At 53.3% G+C, this 20,023-nt stretch overlaps 1 long non-coding RNA gene across 1 annotated transcript; it reads right to left on the bottom strand.

Moving 5' to 3' along the window:
- Nucleotides 1–612: 612 nt before the first annotated feature.
- LOC109247540 (uncharacterized) lies at nucleotides 613–2,548 on the bottom strand. Its single transcript, XR_008420494.1, has 2 exons — nucleotides 1,823–2,548; nucleotides 613–1,351 (listed from the first exon to the last, which is right to left on the bottom strand). It is a non-coding gene; the product is annotated as an uncharacterized LOC109247540 (long non-coding RNA).
- Between the last annotated feature and the right edge of the window lie 17,475 nt (nucleotides 2,549–20,023).

The raw sequence follows: 20,023 nt of genomic DNA, 5'->3' as shown, positions 1-20,023 counted from the left end.
CGGGGGCGAGGCCGCTGGGCAGTCTGAAACCCGTAGTCAGAATCGGGAAACAGGACAGTTTCCCCCAGGATGCAGCTGTGTTCCCCTAGAACGTTCCGGAAGCTTGGATGTAACTCTTGACAGGACGACCTCAGGAGTTGCTGAAGATATTGCAGATCTGCCCCCTGCTTTGCTTCTCGCTGTCCCCAGGGAGACGAGACACCCCCCCCCCCCTCCCCACCCCCCACCAACTTCTTTCAGATAAAGATGATAATAACTTTCGAATCTGAGCGGCCTGAGCATAGCCTGGGAAGAGCCTTTATCCAGAGAAAATGCAGCAGAGAACCTCTGACCCCCAAACCACGCAGGTTCGGAAGGGGACGAGATGGGAGTGTCAGGATCAACCATTCCGGGAAATCTCAGGGGACCCAGCCCCAGCCCCTTCTGGTAGGGTCAGATTCTAAGACCCTTCTTTGGAAAAGTTCCTTTTCGGTGTTTGTTGTGTATCTCTGGGCCAAGGTCTCTGCCTGCTCCCCTTCCCCAGCCAAGGCAGGGCCGCTCACCCCCGCCCCCCTGCCTGCTGCTTCTCAGCCCCCCTGCCCCCCAATGCACATGCTTTATCACCTCCAGGGAATCATTCTAACAGACGTATTTATTTGCTTGTTCTTACGTTTTAGTAAACTTTACTTCTTAGACCCAGTTTCAGATTTGCAGAAAAATCACAAAGATAATGCAAAGGGGTTCCCATAAACCCCTAACAAATTCCCCTGTTTTTAACCTCTTGTACTCATAATGGTACATTTGTTAGAACTAATGAACCAATATTGGGAAATTAAATCTCCCTTTTCCAGCTTATGGACGAGGGGCCCCTGGGGTCCTGGAAGGTGTGGGATTCCCTGGTGCCCAGGAGACCGCCTGGCTTCTCTGTCCTTGGCAGTGACGTGGGTCTGGGGCCTCGCACGAAGCCTGTGGGCTTCCTGACCTCTGAGGGGCGTGCCCCCCATCCTCTCTGGAAGAGCCAGCAGCTTCCAGGATGTGGCTGGAGGCGATTCCTCAGGCTTTCTCCCCTCAGGTGGCAGTCACCGTGTCACTGCTCCCCAAGGTGGTCACAGCTCCGCACGTGAGCATGAGGTGAAACCCTCTCCGTGTTTGCAATGATTCAGCTTCCATCATTTTGTTTCAGCCTCAGAGCCACCTGGCAGGCGAGGCAAGGCGACTGTGCATTTTCCTGGTGGGAAAACCGAGGCTCCGCGTCTTGTAGTCATTTGCCCGGAGCCTCAAAGCCCCAAAGCGCCGGTGGCTCAGCATTTTGCCGGTCTTGGAAAAGGTTTGTTTCTTCTTGCCCCGCTGCTTTTTTACGTATCCACTGCACCTAGAAAAGGCACAGAAAGAGTCTCTTTACGTCTTAGAAATGGAGGACCGTGCACTGAATTAGGAGCTCTTACCCAGGGAGGTGCGATGGGCTTTAGGGAATCCTCGAACCCCTGAGGTTGCGTTTGTGTATTTTTCTTGTTTATGTGGAGGGTGTCCATGATGTTTTCATTTGGTTGTTAAAGGTTACCAGACACCCCGCCCCCCCCAAAACGGTTATGAGCCAGTGTTAAGTCCCATTTCCTTTCTCCCCAGCCTCCCCCCCGCACTCAGGGATGCTCCTACACAGACACACAAAATCAGCCTCCAATCCACCGATCCCTCCCCGCTCCCACGGGCTCGCTCTGCCTCTTCCTCGGCAGGGAACACGCACACCCTTTCCTAAAACACAGAGTATCCAGTTTGAAAGCATTTATTATGAGCATCTCCAAACATAGTAGCGGCGAGAAGAGCACAGTAAACCCCCGCATACGCGTCGCCCGGTGTCCGATCCCTTTGCAGCCAGGCCTTAAGGCAGTTCGGTCACGGCATCATTTCGTCCTTCCCCATCCAAGTACGCGTCGCTCAGAAAGGCGGGCGCCTTCTCACGCAGCCACCAGGCCACGATCACGCCTAAAGCTAAGGGTCATACCCTCCCTCCATCCAATCACATCCTGCATGTGAACGGCAGCACCTTTGATTTCGCAACATCACTGATGTGCGGCCCGATGGCCGGAAGCCTTTGTCCCCTTAGCAGGTGCCCCGCTCTGTTTAGGCTCCCACCTGTGCTGGCTGCTTCCCCACCTCCTCACCGTCCAGCCACCCAGCCCCGGCTGCCGCGGGACCGGCACCCAAGGGTCCAGGATACCCGGTCCGAGCCGCCTCCGGCAAAAGGCTGGCCGATTATCTGCCACTGAAATGAAATTGCATCTTCAAAGCCCGTTTCATTTAAAAGGACATCCTAGTCCTGGAACAGTTGTGGAAAGCTATTTTTAAAACAGGAAGCGTCTGAGAAACAAAGAACCTGCCTCTTGAAATAATGGAGTAAATATTTCTGCCGCCTTATCAGATCTGGTTCCTTTTGAAACATGGTACTTTTGTTGCTGTTTTTTTTTTCCCCAAATTTTCCCCAGTAAAAGTTACCAGGAGCTGTACAAATTGTATCATGAGCTGTTGTTGGAAAAACATAAAGGGAAATGTGATCCTTATCACAGACTTATTCCAGAGAAATTACGTGATATGGGCTTGCATGTTTATGTTTAGTGGGTTTTTAAATATCTCTTTGATTTGCTCTCCAGCAGCAGTATGCTCCTGCTTCATGACCTTGGGCACACGCTACCTAACTGCTCTGGGACTCACTTTCCTCCTTTGGCAAGGAGGTTGGACCGGACGAAGACCTTTCTAGCTTTAAAAGTCTTAAGATTATGATTCAAGTCTCTAGAAAGGCACACATATTTTAGGAGTTCAGGTAACAATAAAGAAGAAAACGGAAACCATCCTGCTAGCCTCATCTTTACTTAAAATGTTTTGTGCACCTGTAGGTAACAATATCGTATTCTGATCACCAAACATGCTAAGAAGAGACTAGAGCTTAATTATTCCAACCACTAAAAAGAAATTATGATTATGTAATGCAATAGAGGTGCTAATTATTGCTAAATGGAAATCGTATTATAATACCTAAGTGTATCAAATTAACATGTACACCCTAAATTTACGCAGTGTTGTAAAAATTTACGCAATGTTATATGTCAAATGTATTTCAATAAAAATATTTTTCCATGCCTTAAAAAAAATTGAAAAAAATATTTTTCCACTCTTGAAAACCATTTGATAGCTAAGGGAGAAATGCTAGCTTAAATAACTAGTGTGTGTGTGTGTGTGTGTGTGTGTGTGTGTGTATACACTATTATATATTTACTACATGGGGCACCTGGATGTCTTAGTTGGTTGAGCATCCAACTCTTGATTTCAGTTCAGCTCATGATCCAGGGTTGTGGGATCGAGCCCCACACTCAATGTGGAGCCCGCCTAAGTTTCTGTCTCTCTCCCTCTCTCTCTCCCTCTGCCCCTCTTCCCTGCTCTAACTCTGTCTCTCTCAAATAAATACTTACTACACATACTATTATATATAATTGTAGTAGTATTGTATATATTATTAGTCTGACCTATAATAGACTCTCATGTATAATGATAATACTATTATAACATATAGAGTCTATAACATGTCAATATCAAAATATTGTGACAAGGATATATATCAATACTATAATATGTACCTTATAAATTAAAAAAATATTTTATGAGAAGCCTCAGTTTAATAAATGAGCAATTCTGTGACCTTGCAATGGTCTTCCTACACTGACCTTCAATCTGGGGGTAGAGAACCCTTTCTGGGGACCAGAACATAAGGGCTTTTCAGATAATGGTCTGCAGTGCATATTGTTTCTTTGTGCTCGAGACAAAGGGCAGAGTTTCCATTCTGAGAGCCAAAAAAAGACCCAAGATGAGATGTGGCCATTGTTCAGCCGTAAACACACTTTTGAAAGGAAGTGGGGATCCTGGTTCTAAGAGACAGACCGGATCTGCGATTCCTTTCCGGGTCTAGATCCTAGGATAAGAGTCTTCTGGCTTCTCTTCCCCTAAGGGAGACCAGAGAAGACCCTGAGGGGTGAAGAGACCATGGGTGGGCTGGGAAGGACACAGCCTTGAGTCGGACAGACTCAGCGTCAACCCAGCTCCCCTCTCGATAGACCCGGGGAGCCCACACCATCCCTCGGGACCATTTCTCCTCCTCTGTAAAGTGGAGAGAATAACATCATCTCCCAGGGCTGTTGTGAGAATCCATGGCAGTGTTCTCAGCACATTCTAGACGCTCAAGGTAGAAAGAACAGAAAGAACAGGAGTATTAGTTGTTTTGTCATCTATTTTTGTTACTAACTGTGGTAAGGAGAAAAAAAAAAAAACCCACCTAACAAAATGCACCATCTCAACGATTTTTAGTGTGTGATTCAGTAGTGTGGACTCTCTTCGCGTTGTTGTGCAATAGCTCTCTAGAAGTTTTTCATCTTGCAAAACTGAAACTTCATAGCCATGGAACAACAACTCCCCGTTTCCCCTCTCCCCCAGCCGGTGGTAGTGGTTTTTGTTATTACTGATTCGGAGGGTTATTATTAAAGCGATGGTCGCCACGATAGTGATTGCCTTGCACTTCGATAGCAGGGGCTCGTGCCTTCTAGGTCTAGTACCCAGGAACGTGCGGAGAGCTAACTCTCGTCTATGCCACATAAGCTACCACTCTGTCGCGGAGTATGGGAGGCTCGTTCCCGGGGAAATTGGTGTGGGGTAGGCGGGGAGCCGGGAGGCCCCTCAGACCTGCTGTTAACTTTCCCGGAGATGGTACGAAGGCCCGTGGAGAGAAGGGGGCTCCCGTGTCCCGAGTGCCTTGGGCGGACCAAGTCCATTTTCGGCCCACAGACAGGGAAAATGGTGGTTATGTCCGAAACCAAGAGGCTAGCGCCGACTCAGAGGCTTGGCCAGGGGACTTTCCACTTGAGGAGGACAGATGCCATTGCCCTTGGAGTGGCACTGCTGGACTCTATCATGAGCCTGTCACCACTTCAACAGTGGTTATTTTTATAACCGACAATGAGACTTACTGGAAGTGCCCTGGCATTCATAGCTCCTGCAGTTAAGCCTGAGGAGTTGGAGGGCAATAGCCCCGGGACGTGATGGTTCTTCGGGTCCTTGACCAAGACGATCCCACAGAGTAGATCCCTTCCAGCCCCGGAAGGATTCCAGGGATCCCCAGCCTTCCACAGGGCTGATTCTCTCTGGACATACGCTTGAGGCCACAGAGCCATCGCACTCTCCTGTCCTACAAGTCCTCTGACCCTCATGGCTTACCCCAGCCACCTTGTCACCTGCGCCTGCCTGGCCCTCCCAGGAAGGAGTGCGTCTGGCCAACTGCAGCAGGGGCGGGGGGGCAGATTCTCCCATTTTCCATCTTCCGTGCCACCTTCTTGATCTGTTTGAGCCTCTCGGTTGCCCTTTTTCTCTCAAGCATTGACTGGGCCAAGGAAGATGGTTCATTTAACAGAGGAAATGACTAGAAACTGATTTTCAGCTGAGGAGGCTCCTTTCACACCTAGAGCACATCCTACCCCTCGCAGACCTCCTACCCCTGTCCCCCAGGCCCGTGCCCCAGCTTGGGAGGAAGCCCTGCGGGGGGGCATTTGTCTGCTACTTTGTCTTCAGGCCATTGGCCGTATTTCTAGCAACTCTTTTTCTCTATCTTTTGCCGCCTCTCACATCCAACCGTCCGCTTCGAACCCTGTTTTAGCTTAAATTGTCTTGCTGACTCTACATCCCAATCCTTGGGGCGGTGCCCACATGTATTCTCTGAACGAAACCTTTTCTTGGGAAGCGTGGGTGAGCGAACAAGCAGGAATTGTTCCAGTGGTCACCAGCCGGTGACAGACTCTGGGTCCCCCGTGCTGCTGTGGACCTTCTTGGGGGGGACGCGGGGACCCCCAGACAGATGGGAGGCTTTGGCAAGGCATCTGTAAGAGCGGAAGTCAGGCCGTGAGACTCCTCACCTGGCCTTCATGGAGGGCCTGTGGCAGCTGTGTAACTCGATCCAGAAAATTCTTCCCGCCTGTAGTCAGTCCAGTGACGCAGAGGCCATTCTCACTGAGTCACCTGCCTCCGTTACCTGAGAGTCTGGTCTAAGCCCTGGGGCCCGGGGCACCCTTACCGTTTGTCATTTGTAACTTTCTCTCGGGAGCCTGAGAACCATCCCAGGTCGACCTGCTGTATTTCTGTAGAAACCAGATGCCCTCGACTACGGTTGTATTTCCAGAAACAGGAAATGCTGCCAGCAGCCAACTGTACTTTGAATCAGATTTAATTCCACAGACTTTTCCTTTCACTCACGTTGTTCTGGACCAGGGGCCGGTAGGCTTTCTGTCAGGGACCGGATAGTACATGGGTTTGGCTTTTGGGGCCGTATGGTTTCTCTTGCAATTACTCAAGTCTGCCATTATAGCACAAAAGCAGCCTGAGAACAGACAGCATGTGGCTGTGTGCCAATAAAACTTTATTTTACAAAACCATGTGGGGGGGCCACATTTGGCCCTCGGGCCATAGTTGGCCACACCAGATCTAGGGCCTGAGCTGGGTACTGGGGGGGCAGTGGTGAGCCAGACATTTTCTCTGCCCTCATGGAGCTCCAGCTGAATTTTTTCTTTTTTTAATTGGGGTGGAACACTTTCTGATTTCTCTGTAATTTGATTTCTATCTTTCTCTGGGGTGCAGGCGGCATTACTTGGAAGAATAAAAATTAAATGCTACATTGTTTGCCGCACTATGAAACCAGAGGTCCCCCTCCCTGTTTCCCCACAAATCTTAGAGTCAACGTGCTCAAAAGGAAATTATGCGAAATAAGAATGGCTCCTTCTGTGAATCTAATAATAACGTCAAGGTCATACCATCGTTTTGATTCCCCCACTGTCTACATTAGGGGCTCTCTTTCCCATCTTGACTTAAGGCTGACAAATGCATGGGCTGAAAAGAATTTTTTTTTTGCTTTTTTTTTTTTAAAGTTTATTTATTTTGAGAGAGAGAGAGAGAGCACGTACGCGCAGGGGTGGGGCAGAGAGAGGCAGAGCGAGACGGAGAGAGTCAATCCCAAGCAGGCTCTGTGCCGTCAGCTCAGAGCCCGATGCGGGGCTCCATCTCACAGACCGTGAGATCATGACCTGAGCCAAAATCCGGAGTCCGTTGTTGAACCAACTGAGCCACCCAGGCGCCCCTGAACAGGATTTTTTTTTAAACCCTAAAATGGGAAATCCGTTGTGTTTTCTGAAAGTCACTCAAGTATCCAGTTATACGTGTTAGTGGAGCTCTAGGTAGCATTACCTCATGAAATGCGAAAGGGGTTTGAGCTCGCCCCTTTCTGTGTATCTGTTTTCTGTTGTTAGTAAAGGAGTGACTGTCCCGAGAGGCTGCGGGTCAGTCCTCTGTTGTTATGTCTGATTTCCCCAATGTTGTGTTTATTTATCACATCATGGTAAAATACACAGCTGTAAAACTTACCATCTTAACCATTTCTCAGTCCAGTCGGTGTCCGGTGAATTCATGTCGTGTAACCATCGTCACCATCCAGTGTCCAGGATTCTTCATCTTGTGACACTGAAAGTCTGTCCCCGTTAAGCACAAATTTCCCATCCCTCCCCCAGATACCAAAAGACAAATACTACGTAGGGTCATGTGGTATTTGTCTTTCGCGTCTGGCTCAGTTCTCTCAGCATAGTGTCCTCATGGCTCATCCGTGTTGTAACACGCGTCAGAATCTTCTTTTTTAAGGCGGAGTAATATTCTAGTGCACGCGCGTGCACGTGCGTTAAGTGTGTGCGTGTGTATCCTGTCTTGTTTTCCATCCATCCGTCAAGAGAAGAGACGCTAAAAAAAGACCAAATTTTATGTTACACTCACAAAAGAATTTTGTGAAGAAGGACAGCATTTTATAATGGAAGCCCCTATTCCCATTTTCTTCTTTCAGATAATAATTTTGTTTTTATTGAGGTAAAATATACATAGCATAAAATTAACCACTTAATTAAGGGGCAATTGAGGGGCACTCGGTGCATTCGCAGTGTTGTGCAACCACCACCTGTAGGTCCAGAACATTCCCGTCACCCCAAGGGACACCCCCGCTCCCCATACCCCTCCCCTTGCCCCTGAGAACCACCAGTCTGTTCTCTGTCTCTATGGATCTGCCTGTTCTGGATGTTTCATGTTAACGGGATCACATACCGTGTGGATTTGGGTCTGGCTGCTTTCACTCGGCACGATGTTTGCAAGGTTCATCCCCCTTGTAGTGTGAGCTGGTGCTTCGTTCCTTTTTTTTAATGGCTGAATATTACTGCCTTGCGTGGATGGATTATTTTGTGTATTTACTTATACTGATGGGCGCTTGAGTTCTTCCTACTTTTTGGCCATTATGGATAATGCTGCGGTGAATATCCTGATTGTTTCTTGAACCAGCAAGCCAACAACAGCAACAATAATAAGAAAACAACTGCCGGGGCATCTGAGTGACTCAGTTTGTTAAGACTCCGACTTCTGCTCAGGTCAGGATCTCACGGTTCATGGGCTCGAGCCCCGTGTCGGGCTCTGTGCTGCCAGCTCAGAGCCTGGAGCCTGCTTCGGATTCTGTGTCTCCCTCTCTCTCTGCCCCCCACCTCAGACATAAAAACGTTAAAAATTTTTTTTTAAAAATTGCCAAAACTTTTCCTCCAGGCAAAAGTCTTTCAGGAGCCCCCTCCCCCCCCCCCCACTTAAAATGGCACCCATGAGGGACCCACTCATACTCAAGAAAGGACTAGTGCAAGGTCACCCACATGGACACTCTCTCTGGGTGCTTCCACTGGGCATCTCGGACTCTTCCCGTGCAGAAGTCGCTCAGAGTGGACAGTTGCCTTGGACATTGGGATTGTCCCCAAATGTGGCAGTGCCCCCCACCCCTAGTCCCACGTCGCAGAGACCCCGGATTAAACACAATGAGTGGGCTTGCTCCTTTGAAGTTCCACCATCTCTCTCTTCCTTCATTGAGCACCTACTGTGTACCTCGCATAGGGCAGGTCGGGTCCATCGGAGGGAGCCCCGCCAAGGCACCTGCTGAGGCCCCCCCCTTTTTGCAGCGGAGGAGACGAAGGCCAGGAGCCACAGGGTGACAGTGGTGAACCCAAGAGCCCAGTTCAGACCTGCCCAACGCCCCCAGCCCCTGCTTTGTCGCCAAGGGCTTGCGCCTCCAAGTCACCCAAAGCCCAGACCCGGGCAGGCAGGGAAAAGCTGGCCTGAGGGCTCCTGCAGGGACCCGCGCACACATGGGCAGAGGGTTGGTGGGAACCGGCTGTGCTTGATGTAACAGCTTCTGAGATAAGAAACCTTTCCTTCGACAAACCTCTGTATGACTCAAAACGAACCCACGAGCCCCCGGCAAGCTAGCCTAAGTCACCCCGGCCGTGCTGAGGAAATGAGACATCAGGATGTGTTTGAGGTTTGGGGTTCAACGGAAACACACCGGGAATGTGGAGAATTCTGCCCTGGAGAGTCGGGATCGGAGCCACTGGGCACGTTTGAAAGCCAAGGGAGAGATGGGGCTGGCCGGATTCCTCCTTGCGCTGGAACATCATAGAACCCCGAGGCCGCAGACGTGGGGTTTGGCTGAGGAGTCTTTTAGACCTGGGACAGTCCCCACAAGGCCAACTTAGGGTCAAGGTTGAAATCGGGGGTGACTGAGGCAGAGAGCAGTCAGGATGTGCTGGAGAAGGCAGGACGGCAGCGTCTAGAACAGCATCTGGCATTTCGCGGGTGCAGAACTATTTCCTGAATGACTGACAATTTAGAGCCGCGTGTCTCAAAGTGTGGCCTGCAGGCGGCCAAGCCAGAGTCCCTGGGGTGCTGTATACCTGCCAACTTCTGGGCCCTGCCTGGGGTCCTCCACATGGGATTCCGTCTATGCTGGGGGACACAGAGGAGGGGACAGTACGGGCTGAGCTCCCACCGTGTGGCATGAAACGATTCTCTGATTCACTTTTCTGACCAGCCCAGGGGGACATTTGGCTCAGACGGGACCGGGCGGTTGCCCGGGGCTTTGGCCAGGAGGAGAGCGCCAGAACTGGGGTCAATCTGGGCCACAGACTTCAAGTCATGTCTACACTGCACCCTGCACACTACCTACCATCTTGACCTTTCTTGGGGTCAATAAGAAACCCTGTCATCTCAGGAAACCCTGGAGCTGGGGTTTTACTCCTTATGGGTAGCAGGAAGCAGAATCGATACCCCAGTTCGTGGTGCTGACCCTTCTGCAACCAGGCCCCCTCCTCATGCACACCCCTCACCCCTGGCTGCTCGGACCCAGTCGAATGGGGGAGCCGGATACCCATCCCAACCACCCCCACCCCCACCAGCCCTGGTTAGGTCAGTCTGCGTGACAGTGGGCAGGGCTCCTGCTGGGGGAGTCGGGGCAGGCTTCCCGGTGGAGGTGACGCTTGAGTTGGGCCTTGAAGGGTGGACTGGGTTTGCCGCATGGACACACGGGAAGGGCTTTTCCACATGAGGAACAGCCTACGCAAAGGCGTGGACTTGGGGAGGAAGGAGTGAGGGTGAGTCGGGGTAGGGTCAGGGGGACCTTGGAGATTAGGCTTGTGAGGTAGGGGGTGCATGGGAGGCGTAGAGGCTCAGAGGAGGGAGATGTGGCTGTCTGTAAAGGGCCCGGAATGCCCAGTGAAGAAGTTTCTGACATATTCTAAACAAGCAAGGAAGGAGTGTGACCGGATGGCTGGGGCAGGCTCTCAGAAGCCGACCCCCAGTGAGGTCCTCACTGCCAGCCTTGGAGCCCTGAGGATCCATTCTTGGGGGCTGGGGGGTCACCTGTGTGAGTCGGGGCAGGCTCCCACTCTGGAGGCTATGCCCCCCCCCCCTGCCAGGAACTATGGGAAGTCCCCAGGGACACCCAGAGACCTCACGGGCTCCCCAGATCTGCAGATGAGGTGAGTCTCAGGTATACCCAGGCCCCTCGTGCAGGACCCGGATCTGCCCCCCGCCGCTCCCCCCGCAACATGGAAATCCAGCTCTGGAACTCGGGCCCCCCCCTTGGACAAATCCCTCGCTGCCGGGATGCCCTCCCGAAGGCTCCAGACAGGTTCTCCTGCATTATTGTATTTATTTTCCACGTATTTCTGAGTCTGCCAGATTTCTCTCTGTTTTGGATTTCTAATTTCATTGCGTTGTGGTCAGAGAACATACTTTATATCCTCTCTATGCTCGCCAGTCTACTGAGGTTGGTTTTGTGGCCTATCCCGGGGATAAAAACGATTCTGCTCCTCTTGGGTGGAGTGTTCGAGACGAGTCTGTTATATCCAGTTGGTTTATAGATTCTCTGTGCTTGAAAATAATTTTTTAGAAAGCTGGTGGGGGGAGAAGGGAGGGGGAAAGGCTTGTCAATAGCATGTTCTGTTCATGCTGGTCTGGGTGAAAACAGAGTCGAGTCCTGGCGGGCAGCGTGCCGTTGGAGCTCGGTGGCTTGCCCGGCTCCCCTGGCATTTGTTTTCGTGGCTCCTGAGGGCCGAGGGGCCCGGGAGGCCTGGCTGGCCTGGCCCTCTGAGTGGCCTCCCCTGCCTCCGCGTGAGCGCAGATGCCGCTGGCCCGCATGAGGGCCTGGGTTTCTGAGTCCCGGTCCAGCTCAGGCCCTGGCCCAGCGGAGGGTCTCCGGGTCTGATGTGGCCTCCCGAGGAGGCCGTCCTGGGACGCCTGGGGCCCCGGCAGGGTGGGAAGCTGCCTGCACACTGCAGCCTGCGGGCGGATCAGGGTGGGCAGGCGGGCGTGCCGGGTGTGAGTGGCACCTCGACCGCAGGCCTGTCCAGCTCCCGGGGGTGCAAGCTCTGCACAGCCTGGGCTGCTGCGAAAACCTGATTTTGGGGTGGCCCCGAAACTGGGCCACCGGCAGCGCCCGCCCCCGTGGTGGTTCACAGAGGAGGAAGCAGAGAGGCCCAGAACGTGGCCCACGGGAGCTGGGTCCTGGTGAAGAGCACGAGGTGGGGAACGGAGACCCGGGCCCGCCGGGGGGCTGGCTGGCGGCACCTGGATCCCCTGCTCAGCAAAGAGGGAGCACCTCTGAGCGGCGGCGAATACAGCCTCGAAAGCGAAAACGGGGGAGTCAGCAGCTCCGCTCCTGGGGAGATCTCCCAAAGTAGGGTCCTGTGCACACTCGTGTGCACAGCAGTGTTGTTCACCATCGCCAAAAGGTGGGAGTCACCCGAGGGCCCGGCGGTGGGGGAGCAGGCGAGCAAACTGGCCGATCCGCACAGTGGAGTATTACGCGGCCTTGAAAAAGGAGGGGCCTTCTGCCCCAGGCTGCGACGTGGATGCGCCCTGAGGACGTTATGCTGAGTGAGCTAAGCCACACACGCAACGGGACAGACACTGTGTGATGCCACTAATGTGAGGTCCCCAGAGGAGTCCCGGTCGTGGAGGCAGAAAGCAGGTGGTGGGGGGCGGGGGCCGGGACTGGGGGAAGGGAGTGAGGAGTTGGTGCCTGACGGGGACAGAGTTTCAGTTCGGGACGATGGCAGAGCTCTGGAGGTAGGCGGTGGGGACAGGGGTGTGAGTGCGCTTAAGGCCCCTGAGTTGGACACTTAAAAATGGTTCAGGGGGCGCCTGGGTGGCTCAGTCAGTTAAGCGGCCGACTTCGGCTCAGGTCATGATCTCGCGGTCCGTGAGTTCGAGCCCCGCGTCGGGCTCTGGGCTGACAGCTCAGAGCCTGGAGCCTGTTTCGGATTCTGTGTCTCCCTCTCTCTGACCCTCCCCCGTTCATGCTCTGTCTCTCTCTGTCTCAAAAATAAATAAACGTTAAAAAAAAAAAATGGTTCAGGTGGTTAGGTTTATGTCACATGTATTTTACCACAATGACAAAATGAAGAAAACGAGGGATGTGGGGGAAGACGGTGGGGTGGTGGGGGTTGACATAGCTGGAGAAAGGGCGCAGGCTGGGGGCAGGGTCTTGGCAGGACCCCTGTCCCATCCTCCTTGGTCTAGAGGGGCTAGAATTGGGGGGGGGGGACGTGGCTCCCTGAGTTGGTGCCAGCCTCAATTTGGCTTCTGCCCCCCAGGAGCCCCCAGTCAGAACCAGCCAGGGACCAGGCACCCACCCCCCCACACCCACCCAGGAATCTGGGGTGAAAATGCTCAGGGAACCAAGAGAAGGGCAAAGAAAGGTATGAGGACTCTTCCAGCTGTGGATCGTGTCATAGACACGGGCAGGGCATAGAGCTGATGGTCACTGCCTGCCTTAATCCCTCTGTGGCTCCCCACTGCCCTTCAGTCCTGCAGCCTTGGCTCATCCCTGCCTCTTCCCGCGCGTCCTAGTCAGAGCCACCTCCTCCTTCCCAGAAGCCCCCCATGTGCGGCCAACTCCCTCACCCCTCTCCCTCCCAGGTGGGCCAGTCTGTGAGCGCCAACATTGGAGGCAGGACACGTGGGTGTCCCATGAGACTGAGGGCATCGGTCATGCCGTTCCAGAAGGGCAGGTCTGCAGAGACCTCCGGGACAGGGTGGGCACTTGGTCTCAGCCCTGGGGAGTCTGGGTAAGGATTTGGGAGGTGGAACGCTGTGGGACTCTTGCCTTTTTCTTGCTGTGTGATCTGGGGCAGGTGGCTCCCCTCTCTGAACCTCCTCATGCATCCCTCACCTCCTGGCACATCAAGAAGTTCATCTGCGGGGCGCCTGGGTGGCTCAGTCGGTTAAGTGTCTGACTTTGGCTCAGGTCACGATCTTGTGGTTCACAGGTTCGAGCCCCATGTCGGGCTCTGTGCTGACAGCTCAGAGCCTGGAGCCTGTTTCGGATTCTGTGTCTCCCTCCCTCTCTGCCCATCCCCCACTTGTTCTCTCTCTCTCTCTCTCTCTCTCTCAAAAATGAATAAAACATTTAAAAAAAAAAAGTTCATCTGCCTCCCAATTCCACATGGTTGGGTAACTTGCTAACGTGTGGTCAGGCCCAGAGGAGCCAAATCATTTGAAAGAAGTCACTAAATACGTATTCAGCAGGATGAGGGCATTGAGTCCTCCCTCTGTCCCAGGGGGTGGGTGAGGTCAGCTGGATGGTCAGGTGTCTGAAGGACAAATAGTTGCCGGCCATGGGAAGAAGAAGAGGAAAAGAATCTCCAGCCGAGAGGATCGCCAAGTGCAAAGGCCCTGAGGCAGGGCTGAAGGGCATACCTGTTTATTCCCAGAGCCACAAATGGCCACAAATGTACCCTGCCCCAACCTCCCTCTCCTCCAAAAAAAGAATTGAACTCGGTGAAGTAGGGAGCATCGAGACTCGCCTCCTTCCTCTGTCTCCCTCACGAAATGGGAGTGAACCTGGCCTTCCAGGCCCACACAGCTAAGGGAAAATCCTGAGTTTCAGAGTGGAGGGTCCTAGGATCAGTGTATGACTCTGGGAGACACCTCTGGGCCTCCGTTTCCTCCGCTGCGAGGACGAGATGATGCTCTGAGAGGCTTACAGGTCTGCGGCAGAAAGGATGTGCTGGGGGTCAGTGAGAGGGCCACTTGCTGGCAGGCACAGAGGAGGAAGCAGAGGTGCTGGGAATTGAGACTCCAGAGCCAGCTTCTTCCACCCCCCTGCCTACGGAGGGCCGCCCAGGGCCCCAACCCTTTGTCTGGTGGCCTCCTATTCTCACCCGAGGATCTTGTTTCTGGCTTCAAGGCTGCAGAGGCGACCCCAGTACAGCTTGGCTTTGCTGCTACCGGTGGCTACGGGAAGAATGTGCAAATCAGCATTCCAGGCTAAGGGGGCAGCAAATGCAAAGGTCCTGAGGCAGGACCAGAGGGGAGCGTGTTTGGCTGACAGTAAGGAGGTCGGTGTGGCTGAGTGAGCATGCAGGAGTGGGATAAGATGGGGGGGGGGGCCCTCAGACCACAATGAAGCCTTTGGGTTTATTCTAGAACGACGAGAAGCTACTGGAGGACACCGTCTGATTTTACGGGGGAGACAAAATTGTCCCCAGTATGAGGCCCGTGTAGAGGAGCCACTGGTCCAATGGCCTTGTTTTCAGATGGGGAAACGGAGGCCTGGAGACACTCAGCGACTGCCCACTGCAGAGGCACCCCAGTGGGGAAAAACCTCCATTCCGGGCAGCCCCAAGTTCAAGGCTCAGCTCCTTCACGTGGACAGCGGCCTCGCCTCCCCACACCTCCATTCTCCCGCCTGTACAATGGGTACAAACTCCCGGAAGACACTCATCACAGGATCTGTCTTATAGAAATCCCACCCCTTGCCTCCTGTCTATGGAGACTTTCAAGCCTTTTTTTTTTTTTTTTTAACTCGTGGTAAGACATACATAATAAAAAAAGTTTACCATTTTAATCACTTTTAAGTATATGATTCAATGCTATTAGTCACATTTACTGTCATACAACCATCCCCACTGTGTCCAAAACTTGTCCATCACGTCAGATGGAAACTCTGTCCCCATTAGACACTGACTAACTGCCCAGCACCCACCATCTACTTTCTGTCTGTATGGATTTACCCACTCGAAGGGCCTCGTATGAGTGGAATCGTACCGCGTGTGATCTTTGGAGTCTGGTGTCTTTCACTCGGCATGATGGCTTCAGGGTTCACCCACCTCGTAGCGAGTGTCCGAGCTTCGTTCCCTCTTGTGGCTGAATCATAGATGGACCACCTGGGGTCATCCGTTCAGCTGTTGATGGACACGCGGGTTGTTTCCACCCTTTGGTGGCTGAGTCCTGTGGCTGTGAACATGGGTGTATAAGCCCCTGTTTGAGTCTCTCTTTTTAATTCTTCGGGGTCTACGGCAAGGAGCGGAATGGCTGGGCCACGTGATTGCTCTGTTTAGCTTTTTGGGGGACTGCTCCCCGCCCCAGGCCTCCTTTTGTTGCATCTTGTAACATCTCAGGGGACTCCATGCGCCTCCAAATACTTGTTTCCTGACTCTGTTTCTCCCCGTCTGAGACTTTCCTGGAAAATAAGCTTTCCACGATGTTCGGATGGAAGTCTCGAAGGGGCTCACTGGGGCCTCCAGGAACCACGATCGTACGTGTGGAGGAAGACACTGGGAGCTTGATATGTTTCAGCATGTAGACTTTTCCAGGCATGGGTAGGAGCTGTGACATCAGGCTGACCAGGGTTGGAGCCCTGGCTCCACTACCTACACCTGCAAGGGACCCAGGCTAGCCTTCCCGCTGTGAGCCCCGCTTTCCGCATCTGGAAAACTGGGGTGGCGATCCTGGCCCCTCCGCCTCTCGGTGGGAGGGCTGAAAGAGAGAACTGGTGGAAAGTGCCTGGGATTTGGAAGCACCTGCCCCAGCCCTTGCGCTCAGTTCAAGTTCGCACTGGGTTAATCATTCAACAAACTTGTTGACATCGGCTCTGGGTGATGGCTCGAGGCTGAGTCACTTCTGAGTCACTGTTGCTTCCCTAGGACTCTGCTCATTAGGTGCATCTGCTGAGGGAATGAAAGGGAGAGACACAGAGAGAGGAGGGGAAAAGGGAGAGAGAGAGAGAGAGAGAGAGAGGAAGGGAGGGAGGGAGAGAGAGGTGGGGAGAAAGAAAAAGAGACAAGAGAGACAGAGACACAGAGACAGATGGGGTGGTGGGGGTTAACCCAGAACTCAAATCTACGCACCAGATTGCACCAGGGGGACACTCGCGGCACTGGCCACACCCGAGTGCTGGGCACTGTCCTCACCCTCCGTCCTGCCATCCTGTCCTAAGGGCATCTTCACTTTCTAGACCAAGAAGCAGGCCCGCGAGGCAGACATGGGGGCTTTGGTGGCGGAGAAGACTTTTGCCCAAGTGGTGGTTCTCACCGCAGGCGGTTCTGTGCACCCCCTCTGCAGGGGATGCTCGGTGATGTCGTGACTGAGGGGCTGGGGTTGCTACTGGCACCTGGTGGGTGAAGGCCAGGGATGCCGCTCGACACCCTACAGCGTCCAGACTGGCCCCCGACAGCAGAGAAGGATCCAGCCTCAAAGGTCGGTGGTGCCGAGGGAGAGAAACCCTGTGTCAGTTATTTGGAGAAGGATCGGTTTAAGTCCCCACTCACACTACGCGGCAGCATACGTCCCAATCGATTAGATGACATACACCGGGTCGGTCTTGTTACCCGCCTCTCCCCCTCAGTGGGTGTATTTATTTATTGCTTATGTATTTATTTTTTTTAATGTTTTTATTTTTGAGACAGAGAGAGACAGAACCTGAGCAGGGGAGGAGCAGAGAGAGAGGGAGGCACAGAATCCGAACCGGGCTCCAGGCTCCGAGCTGCCGGCACAGAGCCCGACGCGGGGCTCGAACCCACCAACGGTGAGATCGTGACCTGAGCCGAGGTCGGACGTTCAGCCGACGGAGCCACCCAGGCGCCCCCAGCGGGTGTATCTAAACGCAGGCCGTGCCATATGGGAGGAGCTAGGATTACAGATGCAAACTCTCTCAGGTGGCCATGGAAGCTCTAGCCCAGTGGTTCTCAATCTGGGGTGGTTCTGCACCCCCAGGGGGCACTTGGCAATGTCTGGAGACATTTTTGGTTGTCACAGCTTGAGGGGATGTGTGCTGCTGGTGTCCAGTGGGCGGGGCCAGGCACGCTGCTAAACGCCCCACAGTATACAAGGGAGCCACCGCGACACAGAATGACCTGCCCCCAAAGGTCGACAGAGCCATGGTTGAGAAACCCTGTCCTCAGCACCCACCAGCTCGGCATAGGTCCAGGCCGTTGGAGCCACCTGGCCCTGGTGCCCCCCTGAGCCATCTCTGGCTTGCGGCCTTGGGACTCCCCAGGGCGCTGCTGGGTCTGGGTGCTAACTCAGCTTTGCCGATGGGGCAGGGTGCTGAGTCAGGGACTCACCTTACCCTCTGAAAGCTCCCATTTCCTCTGTTTCACACCATATTCTGTCACCAGCCCGGGTGCCCCGGGCTCCCTGACACACAGGAAACTCCTGGCAGAAAAACAGCTCTTGTGCCCTTCCCCCACCTCTGGAGTGACTCTTGGGAGATCACTCTGGCGATGCCTAAAGTCCCCGCCAACCTTCATCGCTTCCAACCCCTTTACCCACCTCCCCAGAAGACAGTATGAAGCATGGCCAAGTACATGTATATGCTCCGTGCTTGTTTGCATAAGCAATTTTTGGCACATCTAATGGAATAGTATGCAGCCATTTAAAATGGTAATAAAAACGCATCGTGGAGGACAAAATACGGAAAAATGGTTTTAACCTTGCTTGGAAAAAGAAAAGTTGGTGGGGGGGGGGACGTGCTGATCCTTGCAGCCATGTGAAAGCAATTCGACCACTAACCGGAAACCCCTCCCTCTAAACACCTTTGATTGCAATCAGGCTGTAGAAGGCGGGGTAAATTGTTTTTCTTTCTTTTTCTTTGTTTTGATATTTAATATTTTCTCAAATGGATGCCAGAACTTCTTTTATGGAAAGGAAAAGTGTTGAGGTGCTCGGTCTTCTTACGGCCATTGGAGACGGGGCCCTGCAGTGAGATTTTTTTCCCCCCTACTTTCTCTCTGGGTGACATCTGCCATCAAAGCTTGCTTCCTGGGACGGGGCCACCTCCTTGCTAATAAAAGCAACGAATGTTGATCTTTTAGGAACCAAGGTTCCAGTTCTCCCACTCAGGCGCTGCTGATGTTTGGGGCTGGATCATTCTCTGTGGTGGGTGCATCATCATAAGCTGTTTAACAGGGGCGCCTGGTGGCTCCGTCGGTTAAGCATCCAACTCTTATTTTTTTTTAAATGTTTATTTTTGAGAGCATGCGAGAGAGACAGAGCATGAGCAGGGAAGGGGCAGAGAGAGAGAGAGAGAGAGAGAGAGAAGGAGACACAGAACCCGAAGCAGGCTCCAGGCGGTCAGCACAGAGCTGGACACAGGGCTCGAACTCAGGAACCACGAGATCATGACCTGAGCCGAAGTCGGACGCTCAACCGACTGAGCCACCCAGGCGGCCCAAGCCTCCGACTCTTGATCTCAGCTCGGCTCTTGATCTCAGGGTTGTGAGTTCAAGCCCTGCATTGGGACCCACGCTGGGCATGAAGCCTACTTAAAAAAAAAAGGTAACGGCACCACGGGTCTCCGCCCATGCCAGGAGCACCCCGCCACCACCCCGGCCCCGGTTGTGGCAACCAAAAATATCTCTAGACCAGGTCACCCCTGGGAGAGAACCACGCCTCCAGAAGATAGAAGGTGACATTCGGGTTTCCAGAAAGGGCCGGAAAAAAACGATGAGGGATATTTCTGTATTAATCAGCGCAGGCTGAAACACACAGCCCTATCCGAGCGGAACGCTCTGCTCTATCTGTGGGAGGCGCTCAGGAAACAGACACTGAACAGCTTCAGTCCCGTTACAACTGGCGTCTCTTTGGACTCAGAGGCCTCCGGGGGAAACCTGGGAGGTGTTTTTGAGCAAGCAAGAAAAATGGCTTTACCTGCTAGCTTCAACTCAACAGGAAAGTCTGCAGACCCTACAAAGAGCTATTTTAAATTTCTTGTGAGTCTTTGTTCTGTGCCTTCCCCCCACCCAGTGCCTCCGGAACCAGCGGTGAGCAAAGCAGATCGGTTCCACAGGTCGAGGGGGCCACTGCTCCGCTCTGGAACAGTTTCTGCAAAAGCCGCAGAGAGAGGGTACAGGAGGCTCACACACTCACACGCGCTTCATCGCCGGCGGAACTGGGCCCCGGCTATTTACTCGAGAAAGATGAATCAGATTGCCATCTCCCATTTCTGCTTTTTGTGGATTACCAAACGCTCTCAGCTGTTTCCAGGACTGCCTTGGGGAGGGGGGATGGAGGGAGGGAGGGAGGAAATCCCAGCCTCTGTCGCAATGGGGCGAGAGTGTTTTAAAATAGGTGCTGCTTACAAGCTATTTTCACTTTCTGGAAACAACTTGTGCAATGGTTGGTAGCCATGGTGACCCACCCGGGGGCCCCCGAGAAGGGGGAAGGTGAGGGAGAGCCCGCCTGCCGGAGACAGGCACCTCCTCGCCCGCCCGGACGGAGACGTTTGGGGTTTAGGAGGAGGGTCTCTGCAGTGGCCACCTTCAGTCACCAAAGCAGGGGCTCTGATGTGATTCCTTCACACCAGGGCACCTGCCGGGGAGGGTCTCATAAC

The sequence above is a fragment of the Panthera pardus genome, unplaced genomic scaffold, assembly GCF_024362965.1.
Source record: "Panthera pardus isolate Hobbes unplaced genomic scaffold, ASM2436296v1 HiC_scaffold_8, whole genome shotgun sequence".
Classification (NCBI taxonomy): Eukaryota; Metazoa; Chordata; class Mammalia; order Carnivora; family Felidae; genus Panthera; species Panthera pardus.
The sequence above is the reverse complement of the archived record's forward strand: the minus strand, read 5'-3'. Positions and strand labels throughout refer to the sequence as shown.